At 44.2% G+C, this 16,837-nt stretch overlaps 1 protein-coding gene across 6 annotated transcripts in view; it reads left to right on the top strand.

Moving 5' to 3' along the window:
• hivep2a (HIVEP zinc finger 2a) overlaps positions 1-16,837 on the top strand; it is a 64,256-nt gene that overhangs the window by 21,976 nt on the left and 25,443 nt on the right. For 5 of the 6 annotated variants that reach the window (XM_058613683.1, XM_058613682.1, XM_058613686.1 and 2 more), the window contains 2 exons: positions 1,797-1,850; positions 14,961-15,013. The gene's annotated coding sequence lies outside the window, so the exon portion shown is untranslated. Of the gene's footprint in view, positions 1-1,796; positions 1,851-6,142; positions 6,583-14,960; positions 15,014-16,837 lie in introns of those variants that run through there. The other variant, XM_058613685.1, reaches the window with a different exon arrangement.

Raw genomic sequence — 16,837 nt, 5'->3', positions numbered from 1 at the left:
GGTTCTTTATTACCTGGTTCTTCAGTACCCGGTTCTTTATTACCCGGTTCTTCAGTACCTGGTGTTCTTTTGTACTTGGTTCTTCAGTACCCGGTTCTCAGTACCCGGTTCTTCAGTACCTGGTGTTCTTTTGTACCCGGTTCTTTAGTACCTGGTTCTTCACTCCCGGTTCTTCAGTACCCAGTCTTCAGTACCTGGTTCTTTAGCACCCCCTCCTCCTCTTCCTCTGCAGCCACAGTCAGATAATGAGGTTGTGTAACAGTTGAACTCTTCCCTGTGTTTGTTAGCATCGATTAGCTGCCTGTGTGTGTGTGACGTGCAGCAGACTTGCGGCGTACATCAGCTGGAAGATCAATCACAGCCTAATGAGATAAACGAGCTCACTGATGAGTTAACGGAGCACACACACACACACACACTCACTCTCAGAGAGAATCAGTGATTGTAGCTGCTGGTCCTCTGCTGCCTCGTGTGGTCACTCTGTGTCACTGACGTCAATCTGAACACTGAAGAGACAAAAGCGCTAACTTGACCTAATGTGTCAGAACCCCGGTTTAAATGTGTAAATCCTGCTCCACACAAGCAGACCAAGGTTCTGGAAAAGGCATTAGGGAAGTGGAGCGGGATTTAGAGCCAGGTCGGTGCTGGAAGAGATTCTGGCCGGTGCTGATGAGTCCAGAAGCTCCTTTTTTTAAGTTACTGTAATCTGAGGCTGCGTTATTCTTCAGTTTCAAGTCTCAAAGTCACGCAGTAAAAGTACCAAAGAGAAAAAAGCCAGAAACCTTTTCCTCAGAATTTCAACTTTAATCCCAGAAAATCTGACAGAAAATTTAAACTTCACAGTTGGTTCATGTTTAGCTGAAGTCCATGGAGTTTAAGAAACCCATCGGTGAATGTCGATTGTGCGAAACTCATGTGTTCATGTGTTCATAGACGTTGCTGAGATCTGAGGCAGCTTCATTTACAGCTGCTCAGCTGTGACCCTGACACAGACCTTGTCCCTGTGTGTGTGTGTGGTGTGTGTGTGTGTGTGTGTGTGTGTGTGTGTGTGTGTGTGTGTGTTGGCGTGGTTTCCTTGTGCAACACTAAACCGGATCCCCCCAGGGAACTAAACTAAACTAAAGTGGGTTCCATGAAACTGACCCGGGGAGCGGAGCGTCCGCGGGGACAACCCCGAATAATTTTAGCTTTCACAGCGGGGCAAACCTGACCTGGACGACCCGCAGACAGACAGACAGGCAGGCAGACAGAGAGACAGACAGGCACATGGACAGGAGGATATTAATAGATGATCCGATCACACGTCATCATGGAACTGAACCTTTAAATGAGGTCAAACTGTAAAAATATAATTTTGATCTTTAGATTAATTATTATTATTATAAAGTGACACAGGGGAAAAAATAGTTCTTTGCAAACACAATTAATAAAAAAAATCTCAGAATTTTGATTTAAATCCCAGAATAAAATCCTAGAATTCAGACTTTAATCTCAGAATTGTAATTTTGTTTTGTCCTGGTTTGAAACCACTTCCTGGTTCTGGAACATTCGTATCTTTAGCTTTTTTCTTCTTCTGTGTGATGGGAGGAGACTTCAGAGGAGACTTCAGAGGAGACACCTGGTCGTCAGGATGCTCTCACACCTCCTTGATTCTGACCTCTAAATACTTTCCTCAAGGCTCCACTTTAGGCCCCATCATCTTTGTAATGACGTTCAAAACTCTGGAATTAAAAGTGGATTTTCACTTGTGTCCATCGTTGTTGTCCTGTCCTGATCGTCTCTGTCTCCTCACACAGGTCTCCATGACGACAACACCATGGCAACGATGTTCCCTCTCTTCCGCTGTAAAGGTAAAGACAAAGTTCCAAACTTCTCTGCTTTGATTCTGTGGAAAATGAACGTGTGTGCGTGTGTGAAGCCGAATAATCTGAAAACCTGTTATAAAAATGAAAAACATAAAAAACCAGTAAAACGAGACAGTAATGTTAGGGGGCGGGACAAACTGGGGCGAGGACCAATCATCTCTTTGTGAGGCACAGGGTTAAGACACACAAGGACAGAGACAGTGTGAGGAAGGAAGACAAGGACCCTCAGCACTCAAATAAAACCAGGATCCACTCTGGTCTGAAAAACTGCAAAACTTCAACTTCAAAAAACGTGGGAGAGACAACAGACACAATGGACTTTGTTGTTCCTGAGAAAGACCAGACCGGACCAGTCCAGTCCAGTCCAGAAGACCGGATTGGGACCAAAATCTGGACAGTTATCTTTTAGTGTGGGGCGGGGCTTAAAACAACAGCTTCTGGATGTGGCGACTCCAAATGTTAATGTCTTATTTGTTGTACACTTTGACGTACACACTTTAAGTGATGCTAAACTGTTTGTGTGAGCAACAATGGCTAACAGTTGTGCTAACAGTAGCTAGCCATTGTTCATTTTCCGATTTCTTGACTGGAACGTGGTCGACCCCCCTTTCAGACTTCCAAGTTCCGACAAACTGCAGTTCCACCCAGGATTGGGAATATGACTTCAGACAAGTAAAACACATTGATATTTACTCTTTAAAAAAATTAGGAATAGCTAAAGAAATAAAAAAAGAAAACAAAGAGAGGAAGACAAAGACAGACGGAGTGAAAATGGCAGAGAGACAAAGACGAGGTCGAGACGCTCCCACTCATATTTGATCATCAAATATTAATGCAGTAAAGATGGAATACAGGAAATTAATATTCCCCCTTAACAAAGAAGAAGAAGAAGTGAGAGCGGGTAACAAACGTCGTACATTCATCACAAATCTCTGTGGTAACGAGACGACAAATCACATGAAGTCGACTTAAGCCTGCATTTTATAATTTTAAAATTGTCCTGTGTTGGACGCCAGTTATTTTAAATATTTGAACCCCGATCTGTTGACGTCGTTATTCTTCTAAAATGTCCATTTTTCCAATATCTGACAAAACCTTTCGTTCGTTTGTGTTGCTTTTGACATTCTTTTGCGTCAGGAAGGCAGTATTTTACGAAGAATAACTAGAAGGAAAAAAAACGTGTGCTTCACATGTTCTTAGAGGGTTGCATGTGAACGAACCAGCGTTACCAAACAAGCAGGAAACAAAACTGCGTCTCGTATTTATTTAAAACTGTATTTACGTAAATCTCCACATGGTGTTTACGCATGGAATCAAGTCTAGTCTATCAAGTCTATCGCAGTCGCGTTGGATACTTTGAAAAATTTGAAAAGTCGCAATTTGAAAAATCGCTTTTTCGCAGTTTAATTGTTCTAATACGATGCAAAATGAGAAAAGAAATAATGGAAACAGTGTCACAGAGTAGTAACGGTGCAGTCTGTAGAATTAAGGGCAGTCTCTCAAGGGGACTTGAATACATTTTCCTTCATTCATTTTTAGCTGAAAATGAGGAAGTCCATGGCGCCTGGGCCGTCCTGGTTCAGTTTTTGGCTGAGCTGAACGTGTGTGTGTGTGTGTGTGTGTGTGTGTGTGTGTGAGGTGAAGTGATTCAGGCCTCGGTCTCCGGATGTGTTTGACTCTGACACTTCTTTTCTTCCCTGATCCCTCCCTCTGTTCTCTCTCCCTCGCTCGCTGGCTCCGCCCTCGTGCTGAGGGATTATTTATTTTCAGACTGCGAGTGTTCCACATTTGATCAAGTATTTATGTAAACTGCACTCTCGCTGCTCAGATACTCACAGAGTCCCTGACTCAACAGCTGTTTCATAAGCAGCAGTTGCTGGTGTGTGTGATGTGTGTGTGTGTGTGTGTGTGTGTGTGTGTGTGCGTGTGTGTGAGATAGCTGATCGTCAACAATAAAGCTATTGACGTGCCTTTTAAAGGGACGTGTGGTCATATGAGGTACTGATATAATACATGAGGAAAAACAGATTTTTAAGCCACTTTTAAGTCAGTTGAAGTCTACGATATCTTTAAGAACACGTTCACGTCTTTATCTCACTGTGAGACAGACTTTTGTAAACCACTCACTCTCCCACACCAAAGCTCATAGAGAAAATCAGTGGTTTTAGCCGGCCGGGACACAGGAGCTGCTGGTCCTCTGCTGCCTCGTGTGGTCACATTGTGTCACTGAGGGACATCCGAATAAAGGATTTTAAAAGCCAAAGTGACAAAATAAGACATTTGAATTTAGTGATGGAGGCAGCAGTGGATCAATTCTGTTTGTGTGATGTTAAAATCACTGTTTTTTTCTATGGGCTTTGGTGTGGGAGAGTGAGTGCTTAACAAATGTTAATTCACATTGGGAAAAGGCTTCTTAATGACCATATTTTTTTTTGTCGAACGAGGTAAACCCTGTGCTAAGTGGCTAACATATGTTTAACCTGTGTGTCCATATAAGCACATTTAAACAACAACAACAGAACTATTCCTTTAACAGAATGTCAAATTTACAAGCACAGGTTTGTGCTTAAAAATAATGATGAAAAACACATGTGAGGTTAAACAAGAGAACTATTTTTAGACTAACAAGCTGCACATGTACATAATTCATAATATTCTGTGTGTGTGTGTGTACACATACATTATACATAGTGTATACATCAGCATTAAACCAGGCACAGGCTGCATCGAGATGAGGTTTGCAAATATACTGCAATGTTTGTGACACACACACACACACACACACACACACACAGACAGTAAGTGCATACCAGCACTGACCTCAGTTTGGCCCACTGTGAATACATGAATAATATCATGTGTTCATGTTTTGTGTTCCTGGTGGCACACACACACACACACACACACCCTAACCATAGCAAATTAAAACACCTAACCCTAAACTTAACGACATTTCATAATAAACCATAACCAGTTCCTCAGAAATTAGGTCTTGCCTCATTAGGATCAGGTTTTGGTCTCCATGAGGACTTCTGGTCCTGACGAGGTCAGTTTGAGTTGATCTGAGCCACAGCTAGACCTCAATGTCAGCGCTCCATTCTTCTGCTCTCCTTAATTGTCCTAGTAAACAAACACCAATAGGGGACGATAGGTGGTGTTAACATGTCGTATGTGGTGTTAGCATGTTGGCTACCACGTACCACTTTTTTTCTCTTCATCCGGGACTTCATAATGTTTTTGTTGCTGTTGTCTCGTTCTTCTGTGATTGACAGCTATTCGCTGGCTACCGTAGCGTAGCTAGGCATCATGGCATTGGTGTTTGGTGTTAGTCGCTACAGTAGCCAATGTTAGCAGTTACAGTAGCCCATGTTAGCAGTAACTGTAGCCCATGTTAGCAGTTACAGTAGCCCATGTTAGCAGCTACAGTAGCCAATGTTAGCAGCTACAGTAGCCCATGTTAGCAGTTACAGTAGCCAATGTTAGCAACTACAGTAGCCAATGTTAGCAGTTACAGTAGCCCATGTTAGCAGCTACAGTAGCCAATGTTAGCAGTTATAGTAGCCCATGTTAGCAGCTACAGTAGCCCATGTTAGCAGTTACAGTAGCCAATGTTAGCAGCTACAGTAGCCAATGTTAGCAGCTACAGTAGCCCATGTTAGCAATTACAGTAGCCCATGTTAGCAGTTACAGTAGCCAATGTTAGCAGCTACAGTAGCCCATGTTAGCAGTTACAGTAGTCCATGTAAGCAGTTACAGTAGCCCATGTTAGCAGCTACAGTAGCCAATGATAGCAGTAACAGTAGCCAATGTTAGCAGCTACAGTAGCCCATGTTAGCAGTTACAGTAGCCCATGTTAGCAGCTACAGTAGCCCATGTTAGCAGTTACAGTAGCCCATGTTTCTGTTCGAGGTGCAGATGTTAGCACTGTGGCTAAGGTTAGCAGCACATGTGCAGAGGATCCTGATCAAAGGTCAACTCAGATCACGGTGTGGCTCAGTGGTAGGGAAGTGGGCTTGTAACCAGAGGGTCGCAGCAGGTCAAAGGCTGCTGGGGTGTTTGGGTCGAGTCAGGATGTTGATAAACTGCTGTCTCACCTCTAGTTTATTTTCTACATGTGTGTGCGTGTGTGTATGTGTGTGTGTGTGTGTGTGTGTGTCGCTGCAGGAGTGCTGTGTGTGTTGGCCATGCACTTCCTCCCACTCTGGGCCCTGACATCTATTTCTGGCTCTGCGTCACGCCTGGGCTTTACTCCTGTGGCAAGAGGAGTGTTTCTCTAGGGCTCCCACTCTGCTGTACACACTCACACACACATGCACACAGAAGCACCTTCCGTCTGACACACACACACACAGACACACACACACAGTCAGTCAGTCAGATGTAAACACAGAGTGTACGACGCTGACACACAAGCGGCTGAAGGATGTTCTGCTGACGACGGACTGAGACTTTAAACTTCACCCCGGGGTCCATGTGTGTGTGTGTGTGCGCGCATGTGTGTAGGTCTGTGTGTGTGTGTGTGTGTGTGCGCGTGAAACAGAGTAAGTAAGAAAGAGAGTGAGTGAGGAAAGTGTGTGTTTGTGTGTGAGTGAGACTGGTCGGTGCGTTACCGTGGTAATGAAAGCAGGCAGTGTGAAAACGAGGAAATGCTTTCGGAGATAAAGAGAAAGAAAGAGAGAGAGAAAGAAAAAGAGAGAGAGAGAAAGAAAGATGACAGGTCAGTTCACACATCTATATTCTATCTAGATCTATCTGTCTGTCTGTCTATCTATCATCTATCTATCTATCTATATGTCCATCTATCATCTATCTATCTATCTATCTATATGTCTATCTATCATCTCTATCTGTCTGTCTGTCTATCTATCTGTATATCTAGCATCTGTCTGTCTGACTATCTATCTGTCTATCTAGCATCTATCTATCAGTCTATCTAGCATCTATCTGTCTGTCTATCTATCATCTATCTATCTATCTATCTATCCATCTGTCTAAATATCTATCTGTCTATCTATCTATCAATCATCTATCTATCTATCTATCTATCTATTTCTGCTCTTTTAGATTGCTTTCCTGTGTGTGTGTGTGTGTGTGTGTGGCTTGTTGCCACCAGGCAGGGGGGATGTCCTCGTCCTCTGTTGTCGTGGCGATGCAGCAGCCGTGAGTGACAGTGTGTGTGTGTGTGTGTGTGTTTGACGGGTGGCAGTGACATGAAGCACTTCATTAGAAACCCACTCATCCATTCATCTACACACACACACACTGGTCAGCTGACTGTCTCACACACTGGTGTCAGTTCCCTCCATTAAACGAGGGGAGACACACACACACACACACACACACTGACCTTGAGAACTATTTCCTGTCTCATTTATGTCATTTATTCTTCTTTTATCATCCGTTTCCTGTGGTGTTTGTTCTGTTTATTTCTTCTCCCTCCGTCTCTCTCCGTCTCTCTCCGTCTCTCTCTCTAATATATGCGGCATCACTTTTTAATCCTCACAGGCTTTTATTTTGAAATGTGTGAGGGAGTTGTCACCCACGTTGTGTCTCTCTCATTTCTTCTCTTTCCTATTCACTCTCAATAATTGGGGATGACTTTTATTTTGAAATGTCCTTTGCTTTTTCTCCTCTTCTCATCCCTCTGTCCTCCTGTCTTTCAGTCTCTGTCTGTCCATCACCTTTGTGTAAATGTGTATGTCAGAAGAGTGAGTGGTGGTTTGTGTTTGTTTGGATGGAGAAAGGGAGACAGACGGGCACTTCAGTGAATACTGTTGGAAAAGACAAATAAAGACACACACACACACACACACACACACAGACAGACAGCGTAGGACGTCCTGCTGTCCAGGCCAACTGTGTTAAACTATTTTTCCATTCACAAATTCTCAGACAGTGAAGTGAGCAGATCCTGCCCTGGTATGTGTGTGTGTGTGTGTGTGTGTGAGTGAGACCACAGTTTATCTCAGCAGAGCGGCGCTCTTCTCTTTAATTGTGTTTTGTTTACTGTGTCGTCGTTTCTCGTTATTGTTTACAAACGTTTGGTCCTTTAGCGTCTGTTAGCATCTGCCGCCACCGAACTGATTATGAAACGTCTGCGATTTTTATCGATTGTTCTCTTTAAAGGTGACATGGAATGCTTGTATCGCACATATATGTTAGTTATGGAGGTCTACTTACATATATTAACTTGTTTTCATGGTTAAAAACCTCCTAGTCGCTGCAAACGAGCCGATCAAAATATCTCCTCACTGACACTCTCGTCAGCCGTGCTGTTTCAGACCAAAATCCCACCCCCAGAACGTGGACTGTGTTGTGATTGGCCAGCCAACGACAGCTTTCCCACTGTCCTGTGATTGGCCAGGTACCTGGAAGTGACGTAATTGGTAGGCCAGCTCTCAGATACACAGCTCCCCCTCTGGCACGGTGGATGCTCTGCATCTCAGCAGCTACAACGAGAGTAGTTCTTCTTCTTCTGCGGTTGAATGTACGCAACCGGATGTGCCCGGACTAGTGCTCGCACCAGGAGGCGCTACGGTGGTGAGAGGAGTGGTGAGGTTTCCTGATGACAACATCAACATACGGAAGTGCCAATCCGCTTCGCAGAGCCCAGGAAAACAATACAACACTATTTTCTCAGCAGTGGCTGAACTGTTTGTTCTGAAACTTTAGGGTTTCATAAACGAGGTAATGACGCAGATACACACACAAACGCAGCGTTAATTGGAGCTTCTGGTCTATGTCGCCTTTAAAAAACACTTTATTGTCTAAATGCTTTAAAGCTGCCCTCAGCAACACCATCCTGTGGCAAAGCTCCTGTCAGTCGCTGCTGTTAGCACTCTGGTAACAGCAGCTGCTAAACTGCTAAACCGCTACATTAGCCAGTGTGTGGCTTTAGTGTTAGCTGCTCCTGCACCCAGGCATCACAACATCAGTGTGGATTGGTGTTGGATGTTAGCCGTTGCTAGAGACAGACAGTGTGGCATTTGTGTTGACATTAGCAGCTAAGTTGGCCAGATGCTGTGGTTTCAGTGTTTGGTGTTAGCATCGACTGCACTGGTGTGTGACGTTAGCAGCTGCGGTAGCCAGCATTAGCAGCTTCTGCAGTCAGACATCGTGGCTTCGTGTTTTGACGTTAGCTGCTACTTTAGCCAAACACTCCTGCAGCTGTGTTGGGTGTTAGCCGCTGTAGCTTGATGCTGTATCGTCGGTGTATGACATTAGCAGCTATGGTAGATGCTAGCAGCAGACAAAGAGTTGTTGGTATGACACAGATATGGTGAGTGGACAGACAGACAGACATGACGATGCTAACCTCGTAGCCACACAACAGACCAGTGTTTTTTCACCCTTAGCTTTTCATTTATTTGCATGTGATAAGAAAATGTCTGTGCGTGTGTGTGTCGTCACCATGACAATGTTTGTTTGTTTTTATATGATCTCTGATCCAGTGACTTTGACCAGTATCAAACAGAATCATGTTTAAATATCATTAATATTATTTAAATTACTTTCTTTCTGACATGAGGATGTGTGTCTATCCTTTCATCTGACCCACACACACACACACGAGTGTGACAGGTGGCTGAATCACCTTGACGTCCACTTTTTACAACACACATTCATATCTCACACACACACACACACACACTCTGCAGGTATAATCCCCTTACACCGTCTGTGCTACACACACTGCCAGGACCACACACACACACACATTACATTACATTACATTACATGTCATTTAGCAGACGCTTTTATCCAAAGCGACTTACAATAAGTGCATTTAAACATTTGGGTACAAACAAGAGTTAGAAGTAAGTAAGAGCTTCAAGTAAACCAAACTATAAAGTGCTAGTCATAAGTGCGATGTATAAGCAAGTTTTTTTTTGGTCGTCGTCGTCTTAGTTGAGGTAGAGTCGGAAGAAATGTGCTTTTAGTCGGCGGTGGAAGATGTGGAAGCTTTCTGCTGTCCGGATGTCGATGGGGAGCTCGTTCCACCATTTGGGAGCTAGGACAGTGAACAGTCTAGAGTTCTGCGAATGCCTCTGCGATCCTCTCACTGAGGGGGCAGCAAGCCGGTTTGCCGATGCAGAGCGGAGTGGGCGGGCTGGGGTGTAGGTTTTGCTCATGTCCTGGATGTAGGCTGGACCTGATCCGTTTGTAGCATGGAACGCAAGCACTAGTGTCTTGAAGCGGATGCGAGCAGCTACAGGAAGCCAGTGAAGGGAGCGGAGGAGAGGTGTAGTGTGGGAGAATTTTGGGAAGTTGAAGACCAGTCGAGCTGCTGCATTCTGGATAAGCTGCAGAGGTCGTATGGCACGCGCAGGGAGACCAGCCAGGAGGGAGTTGCAGTAATCCAAGCGTGAGAAGACAAGAGCCTGGACCAGAATCTGTGACGCCTTCTGGGTTAGAAGAGGCCGTATCCTTCTGATGTTGTGCAACATGTATCTTCAAGATCCAGCTGTTGCAGCAATGTTGGCAGTGAGGGAGAGATGGTCATCAAGTGTCACACCCAGGTTCCTTGCGGTATGAGAAGGAGCTACCACAGAGTTGTCGAGGGTGATGGTCAGGTCTGTGGTGGGAGAGCCCTTTCCTGGGAGAAAAAGAAACTCAGTCTTGTCGAGATTGAGTTTCAGGTGATGGTCAGACATCCACTGAGAGATGTCGGTCAGACAAGCGGAGATCCGTTCTGCTACATGTGTGTCGGAGCTGGGAAAAGAGAGAATGAGTTGGGTGTCATCGGCGTAGCTGTGATAGGAAAAACCATGAGAGAGAATAACAGAACCAAGAGAGTTGGTGTACAGAGAGAAGAGGAGAGGGCCCAAGACAGAACCTTGAGGGACCCCAGTAGTTAGAGGACAGACACAGATCCTCTCCAGGTTACTCTGTATGTTCGGTTTTGAAGATAGGATGAGAGTAGGGTAAGTGCAGAGCCTGAGACACTAGTTCTTGAAGGGAGGAAGTAAGGATCTGGTGAACTGTGTCAAACGCTGCAAAAAGGTCCAAGAGGATGAGCACAGAGGAGAGAGAGAGGCAGCCTTGGCTCAGTGACAGTAAGAAGTGCAGTTTCGGTCGAGTGACCTGCCTAAAAAACCAGACTGAAGAGGATCAAGAAGGTTGTTCCGGTGAAGGTAGGAGGAGAGTTGATTAAAGATAGCATGCTCCAGAATTTTGGAAAGAAAAGGAAGAAGAGAGACAGACACACACACAACCAGTTAATAACTAACCAAAACCACAGTTCAAATCTTCGTCATAAACTCAAACCAGTTCCTCAGAAATTAGGTTTTGCCTCATTAGGACCAGGTTTTGGTCTCCATGTGGACGACTGGTCCTGACAAGATCAGTGTTTATGACACACACACACACACACACACACACAGCAGGTGTTCACCTGGCAAACACAGTGTCAGGATGGAGTGATGACAGAAGAGAGAGCAGATGGACGGAGTGAGGGAGGAGGAAAAAGAAGGATGGAGGGATGATGGTGGAGTGAGAGGATAAATGAACAAGTGAGAATAGTTGTGGAGGTGAGTTATGGAGCAATTACAGACGAGAGGGTGACGGAGGAAGAAAGTGAAGACGAGATGGAGTGATGGAGGGAGAAATGGATGGAGGGTGACATGAAGAGAGGAGGAAGAAATGAAAGCATGATGTGGGTGAAATGAGGAACAGATGGATGAGTGTCGGGGGGGTGGATGAAAGGAACAAGTGATGGTGGAGCGCTGGAGAGGAGAGAGACAGTGGAGAGTGTAAAGATGGAGTGGAGTGGCTCAGTGGTTAAGACCGGTACCCTGTGTGAAAGACATCATGGTCGCAAGTTCGACTCCACCCCTGGCTGATTGTATTCAATTCCATTGTAGGTCGCTTTGGATAAAAGCGTCTGCTAAATGACATGTAATGTAAAAGATGGAGGGATGAGGAGGTGGAGATGAAGGGATTTTTAATGAAGTTTAATAATAAAAAGGATAGAACGGAGCGGCAGAGGCTGAAATGATGCTAATAGATATTTTGTGAGCTAACTCATGAGGAGCTTAATGCTAACATTTCAGAAATCATAAAAAAAATGCACAAAAAATGTTAGCACTAATGTTTTTAGCGGAGTACCTACGAAAATGAGCGGTAACAAAAACATGTGTTTTACGGTAATTACGGTAAGTTTGTCCCGGAAGGTGACAAACTTTTTTTTCTTAATCAAAACGTTGTAATGACACAAGTGGTAGATTTTTTGTCTTCCAAAGTAACGTAGATATTCAGTTATGATAAAAACTACAACAAAATAACGCGTTGTTTCATTTACATCGGAACTGGGAGCAAAGTTACCCCCCGAGTTTATCACGTTCCAGTTGAGAAGTCGGATAAAAACATAGACACAGATGTATCTCGGGCTAGCCACTGTTAGCAATAGCAGTCAGTAACAAAGTTTGCCATGGAATTTAGCGCGTAGCAGCACATGTACGACTTAATAAATGGCTGTCACAGAAAACCATATAGTAGGATTCTTCGTGTTAATCCCGGTATAAACCGGGGTCACCGCCCTGGTACCATGGAATAAAAACTAAACTAAAATATTAACTTGATTCAACAGGAAGTAGCCACACTTAGCACTTCATGTTAGCTGTTTCACATTTTAATGTTTGAAAACTGATTATTTTACTACAGCTGATGGTGGCGCTGTAGAGTAAAGTCAGAAGCATCTCTGAGGTCATGAAGGTGACGTGTCCCACGTAGTCCTCGTCCATCTGTCTGTCCATCAAACTTCAGCGACGGCCACTTCCTGTTCCGACAAAACCAGACAAATATCACAAAGTATTCTCCTGCTGCTGCTAACACTGCCGCTGCTGCTGATGCTGTTACTGCTGCTACTGCTGTTACTGCTGCTGCTGCTGCTAACGCTGCTGCTGCTAACACTGCTGCTGCTGCTAACGCTGCTGCTGTTACTGCTGCTGCTGCTAACACTGACGCTGCTGCTGCTGATGCTGTTACTGCTGCTAACACTGCCGCTGCTGATGCTGTTACTGCTGCTGCTGCTAACACTGCTGCTGCTGTTACTGCTGCTGATGCTAACACTGCCGATGCTGATGCTGCTGCTAACACTGCCGCTGCTGCTGCTAACACTGCCGATGCTGATGCTGATGCTGCTGTTACTGCTGCTGCCGCCAGATGACATGGAAACTTCCAGGAAATTAACTGTTTTCTCTCTGCCAAACTTTGTGTGTGTGTGTGTGCGCGCGCACGTGTGTGTGTGTGTGATGTTGGAATGTGGAGGCTTGTAAGTCACCTCTGATTTTCCACTCCCGCTGGGACACATCCCATTATCAGTTTTATACAAAACTAGGAAATTCCTCTGTGGTCTGTGTGTGTGTGTGTGTGTGTCTGGCTCCTGGCTACATAATGAGCAGCAACTTAACAGCAGAATAAGAGCTGGGCATTTTCCTTCTTCTTCTTCCTCCTCTTCCTCTTCTCTGCAGAATCTTGCTGCAATAAAAAAACTCAAGTGCCAGTGTCACATTTTTCAGTTTTAGCAGCAGCAAAAATAGAAGCAGCATCAGAAGCAGAGAGAGCAGCAGCAGCAGTAACAACAGTAACAACAGCAGTGTCAACAGTAACAGCAGTAACAACAACAGTAACAACAGCAGTAACAGCAGTAACAACAGCAGTAACAGCAGTAACAACAACAGTAACAACGGTAACAACAACAGTAACAGCAGCAGTAACAGCAGTAACAACATTAACAGCAGAAACAACAGTAACAGCACTAACAACAGTAACAACAGCAGTGTCAACAGTAACAGCAGTAACAACAACAGTAACAGTAACAACAGCAGTAACAACAACAGCAGTAACAACATTCACAGCAGTAACAACAGTGACAGCAGTAACAGCAGTAACAACAGTAACAGCAGTAACAACAACAGTTACAACAGCAGTAACAACGGTAACAGCAATAACAGCAGTAAAAACAACAGTAACAGCAGTAACAACAACAGTAACAACAGCAGTAATAACAACAGTAACAACGGTAACAGCAATAACAGCAGTAACAACAACAGTAACAGCAGTAACAACAACAGTAACAACAGCAGTAATAACAACAGTAACAACAGTAACAGCAATAACAGCAGTAACAACAACAGTAACAGCAGCAGTAACAGCAGTAACAACAGTAACAACACAGATGACAGTGGTAGTTTGTGTATTTTACACAGACGACAGTGGTAGTTTGGTAGTTTCCATGTTGAATCGACAGCTCAATGTCAAACAGAAATGTTCCTCTTCACTGAATCAAGATAAAAAGGAACAGATGATCGTTCTGAAAATAATTCCAGTTTTTTTTTTTTTTTTACTTCCTCGTCTACAGTGAACGGAAACTTCCACACTTATGTCTTCATGTTTCCATCTTTGACCGTGTGATTGTATACGTTTAACATGTTACATTACATTACATGTCATTTAGCAGACGCTTTTATCCAAAGCGACTTACAATGGAATTGAGTACAATCAGCCAGGGGTGGAGTCAAACTTGCGACCATTGCGACCAGCATGTCTTTCACACACCAGTCTACCAGGTACCGGTCTAAACCACTGAGCCACTCCACCACTCCACCATGTGTAGTTTATGTTTACATTCACTTTGTTTGTGTTTTTAATGTTTTAAAACTCACTCTCGTCTTTTTATGTCGTTGAATGAACTGAACGATCGATTGATCAGAGCCAGTGTTATCAATAATGAACAGGTCGACAGATACTGTGTGTGTGTGTGTGTGATAGTGGGGGGGGGGGTGCCTCACACCTCCAGTGACCACTTCCTACTCCACATCCTGTTTACTTCCTGTTGCGCCCGTGACCGGACTTCCTCACACACACACACACACACACACACACACACACACACACACACTGTAACTTACTAAAAATAAGACACATCAACTCATATTTAATCTTTATTTTCCCGCCCAAATGTTTTTTTTTGTCATTTTGAAGAAAAAAACTCAGTTTTGACTTTTGTTGGAAAATAAAGGTCTCGTTATTTCTCGTTATAGAAAAAACTAGGATGTTCTTTGTGACTGAACGTAAACGTTTGTTTGTTTGCAGGATGACTCCATGAACTGACCTTCAGTGACACTGAGCATGTGCAGAAGCATCAGGTAGGTTACACCATCTCCATGGTTACAATAACAAACACAGACATTTTAGAACTTTCAGTAGTATTTTGACGTGTTTTTCACTGATCTACATGTGGACACTGTTGCCTGTGACTCTTCGGTGTCTGTTGTCGTCACAGTTTCGTTTGGTCTCAGCTGAACGTCGTCAAACTAAAACAAATGCACACAGATATCGCGACGTGACGCTGCACGAGTGTCTCATTAAGTTACTGATGATTCTGTGATCGTTGTAGGTTCCTGTGACGGCAGCAGGTCGTTAGATTTCTGTTGTCTCAGAATTATTTTTGGATTTTGAACAACAACATAAAAACATTTGAGCTGTGACTGTGTTTCTGTGCTCTCTCAGCTGGCACTGGTTCCTCTGGTTCCTCTGGTTCCTCTGGTTCCTCTGGTTCATCTGGTTCCTCTGGTTCCTCTGGTTCTGTGTGAATGCCGTGGTTTATTTCTGGATTTGTTCTTGGCGTCAGATCTGATTGGACAGGTTTCAGCTGTAATTGTGTTGCACTGAAGTCGACACGGCTGTTTTTCTTTGTTTGTAGAAAACGCTGAGTCGCTGCTGAGCTGCTCTCTCTGCATCGACTGATTATTTTCATCGTTTTTCTGATCTAACCCTGAAAATGACGACAAAAAAAGAAGCTGAAATGAGAAATCTTGTTTTTATTCCACCCAAAAGTCCCTGAAAATAGTAAATGATGAATAATCACACACACACACACACACACACACACACAGTTTGCTTCTTCGTCTTCATTCAAGTCCAAACACGACGACTGAGGTAAAAATAGAACCTCTCTCTCTAGCGTTGTACATGTTGGCTAACGGGTTTTTTTACACTTCCCCAGTGAGAACTGTGGTTTTCATCAACACACACACACACACACACACACACGTGAGAGTTTGTTAAACAGCACACGATGATAGGGGCACCGTCACACTCCCGTTGACAGGGGGACGAGGGCGGGGACGCGGGGCGGGACAGGGGGTGCACAGCTGTCACTCACAGACATCTGTGTCAGACCAGAGGATACTTTCTGTGACCACAGAAGAAGAACACGTCCTGTTTGGTCACATGTCGTCGCAGACGTCGTATTTTCCCTCCGAGTGGCTGCAAACACAGTTGAACATCAAGGCCACTCCTCAACGACAGGGCTATTGAGGCCACGCCCCCTCCGTACACGGCGATCACCGTCTCACATTTGTTACCATGTCACTGAGATAGACACAATCCATAATCTGGATTAGATCCAGATGAAAGTCAGTCTGGTGGTCGAGTGTCTAATTTTGTTTAAATCCGTTTAGTTTTGAAGGCGATGTCGACATCTTTGTTAACACTTTTTGCCCCGGTAACGAGAGAAATGTGACGTCATCAGTCACTCAGAGAGAGAGTGACTGATGACAGAGTCATGTGATCACCTACCGTCAGCTCGATGTGTGAAAAACTGTAGACAGGAAGTGGCTAACAGAAGGTCAAAGGTTACGCCGATGAAAACTTGACTAAACTCATGAGATTATAAACCTTTTTAGTTGTTATTATTACACAGTGGATGGATGAGTGAGTGAATGAATCATTCACTTCCTTGAACATGATTATCTTAAATTTGACGATTTTTCCTTTGAGGCGACACGCGATTTTTAACTGTGGACATTTTTGTTTGTTTAAGAGCAGGATTTTCAAAATAAAGCACCCTCAGTTATTTCTTCCTCTACTGTCTCTCTCTCAGTCTGTCTGTCTCTCTCTCGCTCTCTCTCTCTCTCAGTCTGTCTGTCTCTCTCTCTCTCTCTCTCTCTCTCTCTCTCTCTCCCTCG

The sequence above is a fragment of the Solea solea genome, chromosome 17 (assembly GCF_958295425.1).
Source record: "Solea solea chromosome 17, fSolSol10.1, whole genome shotgun sequence".
Taxonomy (NCBI): Eukaryota; Metazoa; Chordata; class Actinopteri; order Pleuronectiformes; family Soleidae; genus Solea; species Solea solea.
The sequence above is the reverse complement of the archived record's forward strand: the minus strand, read 5'-3'. Positions and strand labels throughout refer to the sequence as shown.